Source organism: Sinocyclocheilus grahami, unplaced genomic scaffold (assembly GCF_001515645.1).
Source record: "Sinocyclocheilus grahami isolate Dianchi unplaced genomic scaffold, SAMN03320097.WGS_v1.1 scaffold1.1, whole genome shotgun sequence".
Classification (NCBI taxonomy): Eukaryota; Metazoa; Chordata; class Actinopteri; order Cypriniformes; family Cyprinidae; genus Sinocyclocheilus; species Sinocyclocheilus grahami.
In genome coordinates this window covers 3,225,681-3,241,581 of record NW_015505180.1, presented here as the reverse complement: position 1 = coordinate 3,241,581, position 15,901 = coordinate 3,225,681, and positions in this window count along the sequence as shown.

Here is a 15,901-nt window from a genome sequence, read left to right as displayed (position 1 = left end):
ACGCGCAGCTCAACGGCTGCTGTTTAAAATAGTGGTATTAATTTGTTACTTTTTCAAAATCATTGATACATTATTAATAACAACAACCACTTGTATTTTTCTATTATTATTTTCATCAGCAATATGGTTTAGTAATTAAAGTCATTTAATTATTGTCCGTGCAGAGGCTATTCCGTTTTATTGATCTATTGTGCATTCATTTTGATTCTTTACACGTGTAATGATGTCCAATGACTTGTTTGCATTATTTATGCAATATTTTATTTATTTGTAAGACTTTTTTATGACTAAATTTGGTAATGGGAGAGTAAAATTATTTTTAAAACGTACACCGTTCAAACTAGGCTGCTTATGTTGAAGTGTTTGGGATGTGGTTTTTAATGATGAGACCTTTTTTGTAATCAGGCTCTCAAAAAGTATATAAAAATTTGGATATAGATTTATCGGCCAACATATCGGTTATCGGCTTTCAAAAATAAAGAATTATCGGTATCGGTCAAAATGTTCATATCGGTGCATCCCTAATTTTTATACATTTCTTGAAATTGTGCCTTTATATCATACAATACTACAAAAGCTTTCAATATGACTGTTATAATTGTTACTAAATTTCTCATGATTGCGACTATATCTTATAACTTAATATCTCACACTGTGTGGCTTTGTCACAATTGTGACTTAAAGGTGCAATAGGTGATTGTCTTCAGAAACAATTTTTGTTATGCTGGTTGAAAGTCTCTTCACATCCCGATAGCAATTATTAAGTTAAGTGGTCTAAATGTATTTGTCTGTATTTATATATTCTGTGGAAGGCATAGGATCAAGAAATGTTTGTCCAATCAAAACGCTCGGTCCGAGCTTTTCAATATGCTTTCCTACCTGCCTGTCAACGTATGTATAAGCATACCTCTGCGCACCCGGTTCGCGCAGACAGGATACGTCATCAGCGCGTTCACGCACGCTGTGCAGACCGCGCGAGAATGGCAGACAAACATCAACAACCCGATCTTCCTTCCTGGTATTGTAGTACTTTTAAATATTTCTCACCGGTGAATGACACATGATGTAGCCCAGCGGTTACTCTAGTCCTCGCGCCAGCTCGTTAGAAGTGAGCTACGTGCATGAACTGTGTTCCGATCGATATGATCCCTACACAGTGTTCATTGCTCCCTACTCCCTGAGCAGTGGAAATCCGTTGAAGTTTACTTCACTTCAGAACATGGGCTGGAATTGGGAACCTGATGTAGCCTATCGTAGTAATGTTGTCTCTGGTCTGTGAGTGTAAATGCGTTCAGGGGGCGTGGCTTTGGACGGCGATTGCAGGGAGGGTGGGACGTTCACTTTCAGTGCTAGCAGGCTAAAGTTAGCATTTTCCAAGATCTCCTATTGTACCTTTAATATCTCATAATGTGACTTTATATGTCATAACTGTGACTTTAAATCTCACAATGTGATTCTTTTGATTGTGACTTTGTCACAATAGCAACCGTATTTCTTGTGATTGTGACTGTCACAACTGCAAAAACAAAGTATTGTGATTAATATCTAGAAATATGACTTTATATGTCAATTGATAGTGTGACTGTGTCATAATTATGACTTTATATCTTACAATGTGATCGTCATAATTGTGACTATTTCTTGTGATTGTGACTTTATATGTCACAATATCAACTTTATTTATTGGGATTGTGACTGTCAAAATTTAGACTATTTCTTGGGATTAGTATCTCACAATGTGACTTAATATGCAATAATTCTGACTTAATGTCTTACAATGTGACATTTTATAGATCATAATTGCTACTTAATATCTCGCATTGTCCTTTTATGTCATTATTTTGAATTAAAATCTCACAGTGTGACTTTGTCACAATTAGGGCTGTCAAAAAAATTCAAATTTCGAATATTTGTCGAATAAAATAAAAAAAATCCACATTCGAATGCAAAAACGTTTCGAATTTTAGGTCTGCGGCAGCCGTCAGGGAGCCTTATCAGTGGCGCACAAAATGAGACGACAATGTAAGTGTCATTGCATTTGAATGCTTTTGTTAGCCTATCCAGTTGAACCCACTAGATGTGGCGCTGCTACGTTGTTCATTCAATATATAGCGGAAAACGAGAGCATCAGTGTGGAGAAGATGTTGTTTACAGGGAAACTGAAACCATGCCGTTCACACAGAACGCATATTTATCACATTTTCTAGAGGGGCATCTATCAGCGTTGCACTCGCGTCTCGCACAAGAGAGCGGCATGTTTAGAAAGCCATGTAAAATTAATGTAAGTTCACCTTTTAAAAAACATGTCTCAAGACTTTATGGCGGTTTTCCCCATCCCACTGTATCTCATGTTTTTAAATGAAGAAAGTAGCCTACTCTTTGTGATTGGTTTTCAGTCCTTTGTATTAAACTATACATACATGCATGGTGTTGTTTTTTTTTCTAATTGTTTAAGCAACTTTATTAATTATATATGGTTTATAAACATTATACACTTTTTTCAAATATAGTCGTGTTATTTTATTACGCTTTGAAGAAACGTGCATAATATTTTGCTCGATGCGCCCTCTTGTGGCCTCAGGAGAGTAGCCAAAAGCTTTTTTCCCCCTAACTGAAATTATGCCTTTTAAATTAGAATATAATTCGAATTTTGATTATATTTAAGTGGAAAATTTGAATTTAGTTTTTCAGTCATTCTGACAGCCCTAGTCACAATTATGACTTAATTTCTTGTGATTGTTTTATAATATTAAATAACTGTGACTTAATATGTCATATTTGACTTAATATATCACAATGTGACTTTATACATCAGATTTCTGACTTAATATCTCACATTGTCACTTTATGTGTCACAATTGCGACTTAACTTCTTGTGATTGTGACAAGAAATGTCTCACAATGTGATGTTAAACAGGCCTCTGTATTCAGACGTTAAGGAGTTGTGAATCCTGGACCAACAGAATACAGAACTGAAAACAAAATCTACAAATATATGAGAAGCTTTAATTATGGCAAAATCTCTTCATCCTTTGAAATCATGACTAATCCCAAACTATAATAGCTCTTCATGCAAAATCCAGAGGCGTCAGGCAGGTGAAGAGCTTCCTCGCCAAATAAATGCTGTCATTCCAAATACTGCTCTAACTAACTGCATACCATACGGAATCAATGATCTAGCACAGAGCCGCCAGTGTTGCCAGATGTATGATAATTATTGTATTTGTACGATAATTTTGACCTCTGTACGATGTACGATCAATAATGAAAAAAATCCCATTAAGTACGATAATTTCGCAATTTCAGAACGTGTTTTTTCCAAAGTCAATCTCATCAAAACAAAGCCATGAAATCGGCTCATTACAGATGCTCTAAATGGGTTGGTGCACACCTCAGGACCCTGAGGTTCCGCGATGCGGAAAACACAGATGGAATTGCGGAATCCAGTCAATGGAATTTACTGTATAATGTCACAGAATTTGTCAAAGTTTGGATGAATTAATCAAAGGAAGGTCATTACACTTAAATCGTGATATGGACTAGTATCTGTAAATATTAAGCTGCAAAAAGACTATTTAAATATAAATCCTGCATGTTCTGTGTCTGTCTGAATCATAGTCTATGGTTTGAATGAATGTCACGCGGTTTTGTTCACTACACACATGCTGAAGCGCACGTAATGCTCGCGGTGATTTCAGTATCTGCCATCTCACTTAATAGGACATAAATACATGAACAACATCCCCAGAAATGCTCTGTCAAAAATATATAGTTTCTGCCAGAAATGTATTACTATTGTTCAGTAGAATGTACATACAACTACTACTACTAAAATTATTAAGGAATAATTACAATATTTCTTCCATGTTTTAATTTTAATTGTAAATCCCCTTTGTTTGCCAAAAAATTAAATTTGTTTAATTTTCATTAATAAGACATTAAAACACAGAATATGGTAACAATTAAACAAGGTGAAAAAATAGAACATTTCATAAGACCCTAAACATGAAATGTTTGTTAAACTTTTTAATAGATTTGATGTTGAATTGTTTACGTTTCATTATTTAATTAGACGTGCTTTTGATTAATAAAATTTTATTTAACCATTTAAAAAGGAGTCCAGAAAAATTAAAATGGAAAAACAAAAAAAAATGTAAATTTGGAATTAAAAAAAAAAAAAAAAAAAAAAAAAAAGGAATTTGGGAAAAAATCAAACGTATTTCATAGGGCCCTAGCATAGTTATTTATTTATTGTGGTGATTTGAAGGTTGTGTCAAAAAGTTGTTGTTCTAGTCTAGTAGATAAAAAGCTGTATTCTGTACGTTTTTACTTGTGTATGATCATTTTCTTCCAAATACGATAATTTTGAGCTTCTGGTACGATACTTGGACATTTCCAATCTGGCAACACTGAGAGCCGCTGCGACTTTGTCAGGCTACATCTGTGGGGGATATTATGACTAGCGAGTCTCTGTTCAGCCAACAGACAGCACTCTCAAGCTGTGCAGAAACCACAGCCAAGCTAATGCAATGCTTTACTGCACAACTGCCACTTTTAATGTGCAGGAACGAGTCTTACGGTCCACAAAATTAATGCAGCTGCAAGGGTTCGATGACTTTAACTAGGGCTGTGCAAAAAATCAAATGCGATTTTCATGTGCACATCGTCAGTAAAGCCGCTTCTGGTGATTAGTGGTAAATCTCCAGCAATTTGCGGCATTTACTACACAGAGCCGTAGTTCACTGACAAGCTACACGAAATCGCGTTCAAAATCGCAGGCGATTCATTGCTGATTTTGAACGTGATTTTGTGTAGCTTGTCAGTGAACTACGGCTCTGTGTAGTAAATGAGGTCACAAATGCACTCTGAGGTGCACATGGGAGTCTATAAAGCATTTTTACATAGTGCTAAAACTTTATAATATGATCACAGACACTTCTATGCAGGTCAAACACTCATGTCATACAAAGTTAGCACAGAAAGCATGTTTTCCTATCAGATGCAGTGTAACGCAGCCAGATTATTCATCAAGAACCTTCGGGGCCATGAGCTCTACGCATACCATTCAAACTCACTCCTGTTTGAGCATGTAACCTCAAGCACTTCTGTACCGCAGTCAGTTTACATGACTTTACATGAACTCCAGTACTCTGGACGGGGCAGATAAGACTTTTTGAATTGCTGCACTTTGGAGGCTGCCATCTGATTGTGTGATTTATGAATGAATCTGATTGAACAAACGATAATTCGCATCAACGTACAGGCCGGAAGGAGCTACCGCCTTGACTCAAGGGATATTTTTCTGATGCCTGCCACACAGCAACTTGCATACAGCAAAGTCATGCAGCAAAGAATGTAATCTCCCGAGCACAGGCCGACCGGAGAGGTGAGCGTGCAGTTGGATTGTACCCAAGCCCCTTTTTGCTCTCTCTACAAACAAACGCTCTCCCTGCTGTTTGTTAGTCATATCTGAATATGGCCACTTTGCAGGAGATTATGTCTGTAGCTCTAAATTAAGTGTTAAATGCACACTGGGGGGGGGGGGGATTTCTTAAAAGCATCCAAAACACACTAGCGCACACACAGAGATGGCAATTGTTGTAGTCCATGCAATTGTCTACATTCAGCCTCTGCAGTGACGCTTTGAAAGAAGAGAGACAGGGACAAGAGGAAGATCCACATGCCGCAATATCCCATTTTCTCTCTCGCTCTCTCATCCTCCAACTCTCTCTTTCGTTCCCTGTCCTCCCCTCTTATCTCTTTGATCCAAAAATCAAACATGAACACAAAGTTCAAAATGGCCCATTCATGAGATAAGCCAAAAATCTTTAAATGTCGCTTCAGCAATTTTTTAAGATACTAGAAGGAACGTCCTCACAAAACATCTATTGTAGTAGAAATATCCAAACGCATACTCCCAATACTCGTTCGCTCACAATAAAAGCTGGAAAGGACGCTGTTTGCAGAGGCTTATCAGCTGCAGGAAGAGGCAGGCCGCCAGCATGCAGTAATGAAGTGACTTTATGTGGTTCATCTATGAGATTACAACTAAAGCCGGAGTGCCGCTCGACTTCGAGGGGCGTGTAAAAGTCTGTGCGTGGAGGAAAAAGCTATCAGACTGGAGACATCAACACACTACCATTTTGTTCAAGGCTTTTTAGTTGCATTAGCAGGGCTATTGAAGCTGTCAGATGTGGCGGTAAATGGAGTGGAACGGCATACGGTGGATGGAGTCTCTGATTTTGTTCCACAATTAGCTAATCAAACAATGCATTAAACAAATAATTGAACTAGGGTCAAATCATGCTAGTTTTGATCAGCAGATGTTTGAGAAAATTAACTTTAAAAGAGCACTTACATTAGTTTAGAGTAGTCTCTCAACTGAAGGGTCATGACCCCAAATGGTCTGTTGTGATTGGATCGCGGTGAGAAAGGTGGACTTATTCCACAGAGAACATATAGCACCAGGGTTTTAAGATCTCACAAATAAAACTGCCAGACCTCTGAGCTGGTCACATGCCTTCCCGAGGAACTGCGCTGGAGCAGCAGTGTAAAACACAGTAACTGCCCCGTTTGAACAAAGAAAGCGATATGAAAGGCCTTTAATGGTCTTCTGCAGGAATGCAGGGATGGAGTTTATTGGTTCTTGCCACCTGTCACTCATGACACACTATAGTTCAGCAAGCCCCAATCATGGGCTCAGACCTGACAAGCTGAAAACCTGTTCTGACCCTGAGGTCAAAGGTCATGCACAGGGCCTTCATGAAGAGAAAAAGGGAGGAAAGGGTTTGTAAAGAGTGTTGCATACATGTAGAAGAATACAGTCATGTAGAACATAAATTACAGCTACAGTTTTTTTTTATTTCAAGATGTGAATTTTATGAAAAAAAGAATGACGAGTTGATTTTTTTCTATTATTATTATTATTATTTTTATCAGAATTGTGAGATATAATCTCGGAATTGTGAGGGAAAGAGTAAGAATTTTGAAATATAAACTCAAAATTACCTTTTTTTTTAAATTATTTTATATTCCATGGCTTCCATAGACTGCTACTTTAAAACTGTCATTTTCTACCACCATATAGACTCCGCCCACAAAAAACTTAAAGATATAAATATATTTTTAATCAAATAAATGCAGCTTCGGTGAACATAACAGACTAAAAACACAAAAGAAAAACTTACAGGCTCAGAATTTTTGAGCCGAACTTTATGCCAATCTAAAGTCAGTAAAACTTACATTTAAAAACATTAAACCTAAAAACAAATGTAATATTTCATTAACCTTTAAGTATACATGCTTTAACCTCGATTTATTACATGTTTTTTTCTAAAATACTCAGAATACTCTATTCTGTTATATATATGATCATGTCCTTTTAGTTCTGAGTGGTCAGTTTCAGCATTTTGTGGTCAAATATTTTTCCTTTAATAACCAGTAAACTGTGTAATAAATTGCAGTCTTTCACAAATAATTTTCATATACTGTGCTTCCTCGTCTCACATAATAAAATAATTCTCATTTCATGTCCATTTCTTTATTTATTTGGTAAGTATCTACATAATTGGTCAAACTACAGCCATCTGATCATTATCACAAAATAAACCCCTCTGGATGATAAAAACCCACATACATTATATCTTGACCCTGATCACTCTGCCAGGTTCATTTTGCAATAATGACTGTACATTAGGCCTGACTGATTAACACACATAATGCAAACAGTGCTATGGAGAAATCAGGGAATATAATAATAATATTTTGTTAGGACTGCTGTAAGAAATGCTCACCAAAGAACATTTGAGACTAATTTGAAACCTAATCATTTTAAGCAAGGTTAGAGATGAGTTTGTAACCTGAGAGGAAAAAATATATATCACAGCTAGGAAAACTTACTGTACGATAATGGTGCTGTTATTGCATCATCAAGCAATTATAAGCAGAGGAATATGTGTTGAACAAAGCTGATAATGTCTAATCAGCCTGGGAAATATTAAACAGGCTTGTCTTCATAAACTAGCAGCTAATTGCTGTTTTTTTATGCCTACGAATCCACAAAGTGGTTCATACTGCAGCTGAAGTGTGTTTTGATTAAATTCAAGCTTTAGGCTTGAGTAAAAATAGCAATGTACACAGGGATCAGCACGAGAGAAACAAAGAAATCCAAAGAAATCTCTCCTGTCTGTCATATATTAGGAATTCACAGGGCTGGGCTGAGTTGTAAAAACATCATTGACATGATGGGTAATTGCCCCATTGGTACGTAAGCTTGTTTTTACAGGCATGTTAGTAGCGGTCCCTCTTCACTGGCTGTCACATTTTGTGTCTGTATACCACTCTTGTCAACACGATTTCCATCATACATAGACCTCAAATGCATCACGTCACCACAAAAGACCATTTGCATGTTTTCAGCAGTTATGAATAATAAAGAGCTCCTGGGAGAAATAAAACCCAATTGGATGACGTATAGATTTAATGTAATGCTGAAATCTTAATTATAAGTTTATTTTCTGTGCTCCGATGGCCCCAACAGTTAATTATTCTGCCATGCAGTGCCTTTCCGACTCCACTTTAATTGTGTTTTTGACGTGGAATGTGTTCAAAGTCTTTGTTTAATAATGTGCCTGCCTGAGTTTTACTTTTGGGGGGAAAAAGTATTGATTGATGTAATATAAACACAAGTGCCTCATTTAAAGTTATGGAAGTGTGTCTGCAGAGAGAAGAAATAAGGAGAGCTGTGGAGAAGTAATATGGTGTTTGAATATTAATACGATATTACAGTTGTGTGTGTGCATGTCTGTGGTCTCTGGCACAACTGTCAGGTTGTCTCTATCCAGGAAATCAAGGACTTGTTGCCCACGGCAATCAGAAAAAAATGTATCCCCTGGCACAGTGGCTACCTCAGTCTACAACAAAAGACCTGAAGTATGCCGAAATACATGTACATGTGCTCAACACTGACAAAAAAAAAAACACCCACATACCTCCAAATGACATGCACACACTTTAAACTAACTCAAAAAGTGTGCCCACACACACAACATTGTATTAGTTCAGAGGTCTCAAAGGAATACTGTAGTTCACTCAAAAATTAAAATTTGCTGAAAATGTACTCATCCTCAGGTCTTCCAAGATGTAGATGAGGAACAGATTTGGAGAAATGTAGCATTACATTACATGCTCGTCAATGGATCCTGTGCAGTGAATGGGTGCCGTCAGAATGAAAGTTCAAACATCTGTGATGCAATGCTACATTTCTCCAAATCTGTTCCAATGAAACAAACTCATCTGCATCTTGGATGGCCTGAGGGCGAGTAAATTCCTTTGAGTGAACTATTGTTTTAAAACTCAAATTATATTCTCAGGGGCCAGTTGATTAGTTAAAACAAATACAAATCTTTTTGGTAACACTTTATTTTGATGGTCCCTTTTGAACATTCTGTTGACAATAAGTAACACTGCACCTACATTCCAACTAACTCTCATTAGACTGTCTGCTTAATATCTGCTAACTATTTATTGTGACTGTCTCCATACTGACAATAAGAACTTTTTTTATATATAATCATGCACTTTAACTAAATACAGTTATTGGTGCATGGACTGATCTTTTTGTAGTTCTACTCATCTCTCCCTCAGACCTAGCATACTGCTCTGCATGCTTAGTGGACTAATGATGTCTGAGATTGTATTCCTGAAATGCAATTTAGATCAGGCAGGTAGCCACCTCATTAAGAGACCAGAGAGAACATCATGTTCTGGCTTTGATGTAAAGCTCAGATTTTATTTGAATGTATAAAGACTGAAAATAAATGGAATACTATTCACATATATGGTAAATCAAATTATTTTATTAGGACAAAATCCAACGAGGATACTCTTATATTATTATATAATAAAATAGCAGCTATATGTATGCATGTACTGTATTAAGACTTGTATGAAAAAAAACATAACAAACAAAAACAACAAATAAAGTTGTAAAATAATTTCTGTTAAATAGAATAAAATATTTGACATTTATATAATGTAATCAGAATTAAAGCAGAATGAAACAGTACAAGTTTAAATTGTTAAATGTTCTAATTATTTAGATTTTTTTTTAAATAAATGTATTATGTTCTATAGTATGTAAATGAATAAAATATTAAACATTTATATTAATATAATTTCATCAGAATAAAAGTATTTAGATTAATAGTATAATATTTATATGAATATAATTTGAAACAGCACACATTCATTCATTCATTCACTTATTTAATTAATCCTATGAACACATCAAGGGCCATATTTGGACCAGTAGTTTGAAACTCTTGAACTAACTAGTTTCAGGCTTTGCTTGGGTGTTTCATCAATAGGATCATGAATATATAATCAACCGTTCTGTGTATGGCTGTTTGTTTCACAGTATGTTGAGCATAAAATACTACAGCCATCAGTATGACCATAAAAGAACATTTGAAACTAAGAGTCTCTAGTGTTTGCACATGGTCCAGGCCTCTTTTGGACAAGATCCAAAAGCCCATCCTTTCCAAAAGACAAAGCAAGTCTGATGAATTTCAAAAAGTAAGCCAAACAAACACTGATAGACTGAGGAAGAGGAGTCGTCATATCTGTTAAACACATCAGTCCACATTTTACAGCTTTTCGCCTATATTTACAATTAAATCGCATGTCTACCCATACACACATTCCAGTCTGCAAGCTACAGACTCTCAGATGGTCTGATGTCTAATGAGGCCAGTCTTTGAATTTGGGTTTGATTTATGTTTCACTGAATATCAAAACCAATTGGTGGCTGACTAAATACTTTTTTTCCCCACTGTATATAGCAACAGGATCGCAGCATCTCTCAAATTCACTCAGTAGAAAAACCACAAGCCCTCGATTTCCCCACAGCCACAGCCAAATCCAGTGTCTTGTCCCTACATACATAAGCAAATATACACTCATAGACACTAAATCTACTACACCACTGATATACTTACTTTAACTGTCTCCACATGCAGTGACAAAGAACAATAAGTATGACCCAATGTACCGGGACCAGTGTGAGAGAGGTTTTATACATTGTAAATTTAAATCCAGTTTTGTACATGCTGTGAATTCTGCTGATTTAAATATTAAATTGTAATAAAGTTATCTAGCTGGCTAACATAGATAAGTTAAAAAAACACGTAAAAAATATTTATAAAGGTTTTATTGATCTGTTTTTTTTATTACATTATTTAAACTATATTGTAAACTCTTTTTATGCTAGAACTATCAGATAAATCTGTAATGTTTTGCACCATATTCCATTGTTTTCCAACAAAGTTTTACATATTAATTCACAGATTTAACGGAGGAAATTATAGTTGCATAATTTATCATTTCCAGTAATCGCATGTATTGCAATTTTAAAACCTACTAAATCATTAGCAATTTTTAAACATTAAATTTTAAATATTTTACAATTTTTCTAATGGACATAAAATATGTAGGTTAATGCAATGTTTAAAAATAGCTTACACATGCACGCATTATATATTACATTAACCTAGATGTTCTGATGTGCATCAGAAAAAAAGAATATTGTGTGTGTGTGTGTGTGTCAGTCATTATGGGGTATGGAGTGTAGATTGATGTAGAAAAAATATTTTTAGCATAAGGCTGCTAAAATAGATATACAGTGGGGATCAAAATTAGACAACAATTCATAAATACTTGAGTTTTTTTCTGCAATATTGTTAATCTTCATCGCTTAAAATTTGAAGGAATATCAGCTATAGGAATATCACTGCTACTAACATGTTTGACAAAATAGCCAAGGCATTTCAACAAAAAATGTTCAGTCTTTCCCCAGTTTGAAGCTGAACAAAACGATTTCCATCGGACCCAAATTAACTAAACTTGCTCTCATCATAAAGTGAACATTGGACCAGTTCTCCTCTGTCCACACAACATGCTCCTCCGCAAAGGTGAGTCTAGTCTTTTGCTTCTTTCTGCTGATGAGAGACTTGGTCACTGCAGAGTGTGCTTTCATTCCGACTTCTCTTAAAAGTGTCAAGACAGATCCTTAACCCGTTCAGCACTGAGCTGGCGAGCAATTCCAGCTGCAGTGTTGAGCCGATTCCCCATTGAGAGTCTCCGCATTATCCTGTCTTCTCGTGCATTTGTCTTACTTGGACAACCAGCCTTTTTGGGGGACTTGAATGAATTAGTGTCATTGTACACCTGCAATATTCGAGAAATTACAGATTTGGAACGGCAAACTTCCTGTGTAGTGGCTGAAAGGGTCATCCCTTTGGCCTTCATCTGGACTGCCTCATGTTAAAGGTTTCAGTCATCTTAGAGCAGCCCGGGATCTTGCAATCTCAGTGAAAATTAGAGGAATGCTGCCGGTTAAATAGGGTCTGTCATATAATTAAGTTAATTAGCACCAGGTGCCAGATTAACACCAATAACTTGGAGGTATCTGTAAGTGTTCTTTAATTTTTATCAGAGTTCTTTTTCAAATATCTAATTTAAGTTTTTTATACTGTGCTTCAGAATACAATTAATTTAAAAACTGCCCTTCTACTCCTGTTAGGATAAGTAGTTTATAGCACTGCAGTGAACTGTGCTAGCAATGATGGTTTCAACTAAATGTCTGTTTTAGCCATTATTTAAGTCAATGTAAAAATACTACTATTTAAGTACTGCTTTAAACACTAATTAAGCAGCCGTTTCTGAGTGATGAGATGTTAAAGTAGTTTCACATGCCAGCTGTTCCTGTGATACCTGAATGATATCTCAAGTACGGACAAATCTACCTACTGTACTTAACTCCATCCTCTTTGTCATTCATCAAAAGCCCAATAAACAACAACCACATCCCCACTACTAAGAGAGGCCATAATCACACAATCATAAACACACACACAACTGTAAACCTGTGCTGTCATCAGCCCTATTTGCTCAAAGGAATGTAAACAGTGTGTATGGAGAGGAATGTGAAATGCCACTTACTGAATATGTGTATCTGCAGGGCCGGTGCAAGTGATCATCCCACAAAGTGCTTGTGTTCACCGGCAAGGTTTGTCATGCTATACGGACATGCTGAGGCCTTTGGAGTCACATTTGGGCCTCTGAATGAGGTTTGGGCCTGAGGGATACAGTACAGGAGAGATTACATAAGATTTGAGCAATGCAAATATAGAATATATGAGTTTCTCCAAAGGAACATTTTTCTTTTGTGGTTTTATTCATTCATCAGACTGTCTTCAGAATACTGGAATGATAAAGCTTTGCTTCTGTGCACAGGATTTTATTATAACTGTACTCCAAGTATAATTTATTGATGTCAATGTGCTCTAGATATACAAACCCTCAACTTGAAGCTAGGGTGCAGAGGATCTGGATAGGCATGCTGGGCATTTTAGACGCCCGATTCCACATTTGCTTGTGCTTAGAGGACATCGGGAGCCGAGAAATAGCAATCCTGGCTGCAGCATCAAAGGGTGATAAATAAACCTGTTAAACAAGCCTGATAACATCCGCAGAGCTGCTCTCCATCACACATTAAATGCAGCGTTTAAAAACCGGCACTGCATTTATGAGCCTTAGTAAAGCCATTTTCCAGGATAAAGGAAAATGCTTGGGCCAGCTGGCATCTTGCTCCATGTGAGATCTGCTGCAGGTTAGTGCACAGATGCAAACACAGACAAGAAGACTGAATGAGAGAGACAGATGAACAATGAACTTCATATGAAGCTTTCATTGTGCAAAGCAAATGGTACTTTCCATAAATACGATACAAATTGTTGTATCTTGGTTTACAATTTTTGCAACCCTGTTTCTTTATATACTGTAAACAATGTATTTACACATGAAATGCATATCAAATCCAGTAACATCCAATAAAATGGAATAAAACACCCAGAAAGGGTCAAATGGAAAGGGTAACATTAATTAATAAGCATTAAATCTCATGGAACAACACATGCCAATTTGAACCTTTATTTTTAAGAATGTACAAGTTGAAGTTGGTAAATTAAAAGGAGAATATTATCTTTATATATCTATCTTATATATATATATATATATATATATATACAGTAGAATATATATATACAGTAGTCAACATTTTAAGTGGATCAAAACCTTTCATCAAAGTTGACCTAAAACCTAAAACCAAAAAGTGTTCTTGTCTTAGGACAACTTTGATTAACTTTTTTGATCCATTTCAAATGTTGACTACTGTATATATATATTCTACTGTATATATATATATATATATACAGTAGAATATATATATACAGTAGTCAACATTTTAAGTGGATCAAAACCTTTCATCAAAGTTGACCTAAAACCTAAAACCAAAAAGTGTTCTTGTCTTAGGACAACTTTGATTAACTTTTTTGATCCATTTCAAATGTTGACTACTGTATATATACATACATGTCTGTAATCTTGTTTATTTTTTACTTTTGGGTCCTTCTCGCTAAAAATAAAAAATAAATAAAATTAAATTTCTGACAAATCACAAAAATTACAAAGTCACAAAGTTTAATATTAAACCCTTAGACCTTAAGCAAATGTATTTTTATGATTATGTATGGCTATGATTATGTTATACGATGCATGACATGCAAGGAGAAAAAATGGTCATGGTTTGATTAAATTAAAACAAGGGAATGAATTAGTATAATGTGGCCATAATTTAACTAAAATGAGGAAACAAATGAATAAAAGATAGCCACAAATTAATAAATTCTTCAGGAATGAATTCTTAAGTCATGGCCCTGATATCTTTTTTTTTTAAATCCCATGTCACGTGTGGGGCTCTGTATATATGCGTGCAATTAATTGAACAAAGTCATTCTTCCATTCATGCAGGAATAATTTCACGACATTGAGGTCAGTAGGATTCGAGTACTTTCACACTGAATCCAAGTGTTGATATCTTCACATTTCTTAAAGGTTGTTAAACACAGTGTTGCATATAGTGCAGCATTAGGAGTGTGAGATCTAGATGAGAGTGATAAGATAGCAAATGTGAAGACTGTCTCTGTAAGTAGGTTATGCCCGAGGGTTCTCACAACCGTCTTGTCTGAAACTGCCTCTGAATTATGAGATCATTGCAACATCTGCTGGTTATAGGGACTGACGCTGATGGACGGCCAGGTGTGTGTGTACATACTGTACAGATATACAAACACAGGCTCACTGCACACTAATGAAAGCGGAAATGAAATGCAACTTGTGTCACAAGATATCCGAATAACTGTCTCAATATATTTACTCAGTCTGTGTGTCAGATTGAGTCATAAGATACATTAATTACAAGAGTAGAGCCCCTCCAACAGCTCCAGCTGCTCATTTGAAAAACCACACAAAAGGTAAAATCATTGAGTTACACATATATTACAAGTTCATGTTACATATGTATTATGTTAACATAATTGTGTTTATTTATACTAGCATATTCTATATATTGTGCAACTGGCAGACACTTTTGTTCAAAGTCACTTGCAATTAATTCAAAAGTTTGGGGTAAGAATTTTAAAACGATATTGAAAGAAATGCTAACCAAGGCTGCCTTTATTTGATCAAAAATATGTAATATTGTAAAATATTATTACGGTTTAAAATATCTGTTTTCTATTTTAATATATTTTAAACTGTAATTTATTCCTGTGATGGCAAAGCTTAAATTTTCAGCAGCCATTACTCCAGACTTCAGAGTCACACGATCCTTCAGAAATATGCTGAAATATGCAGATTTGCTGCTCAAGAAACACTTATTCTTGCTCTAATTAGTATTATTATTATTACTGCTTAATATTTTTGTAGAAACTGTAAATATATATATATTATATATATATATATATATAGAGAGAGAGAGAGAGAGAGAGAGAGAGAGAGAGAG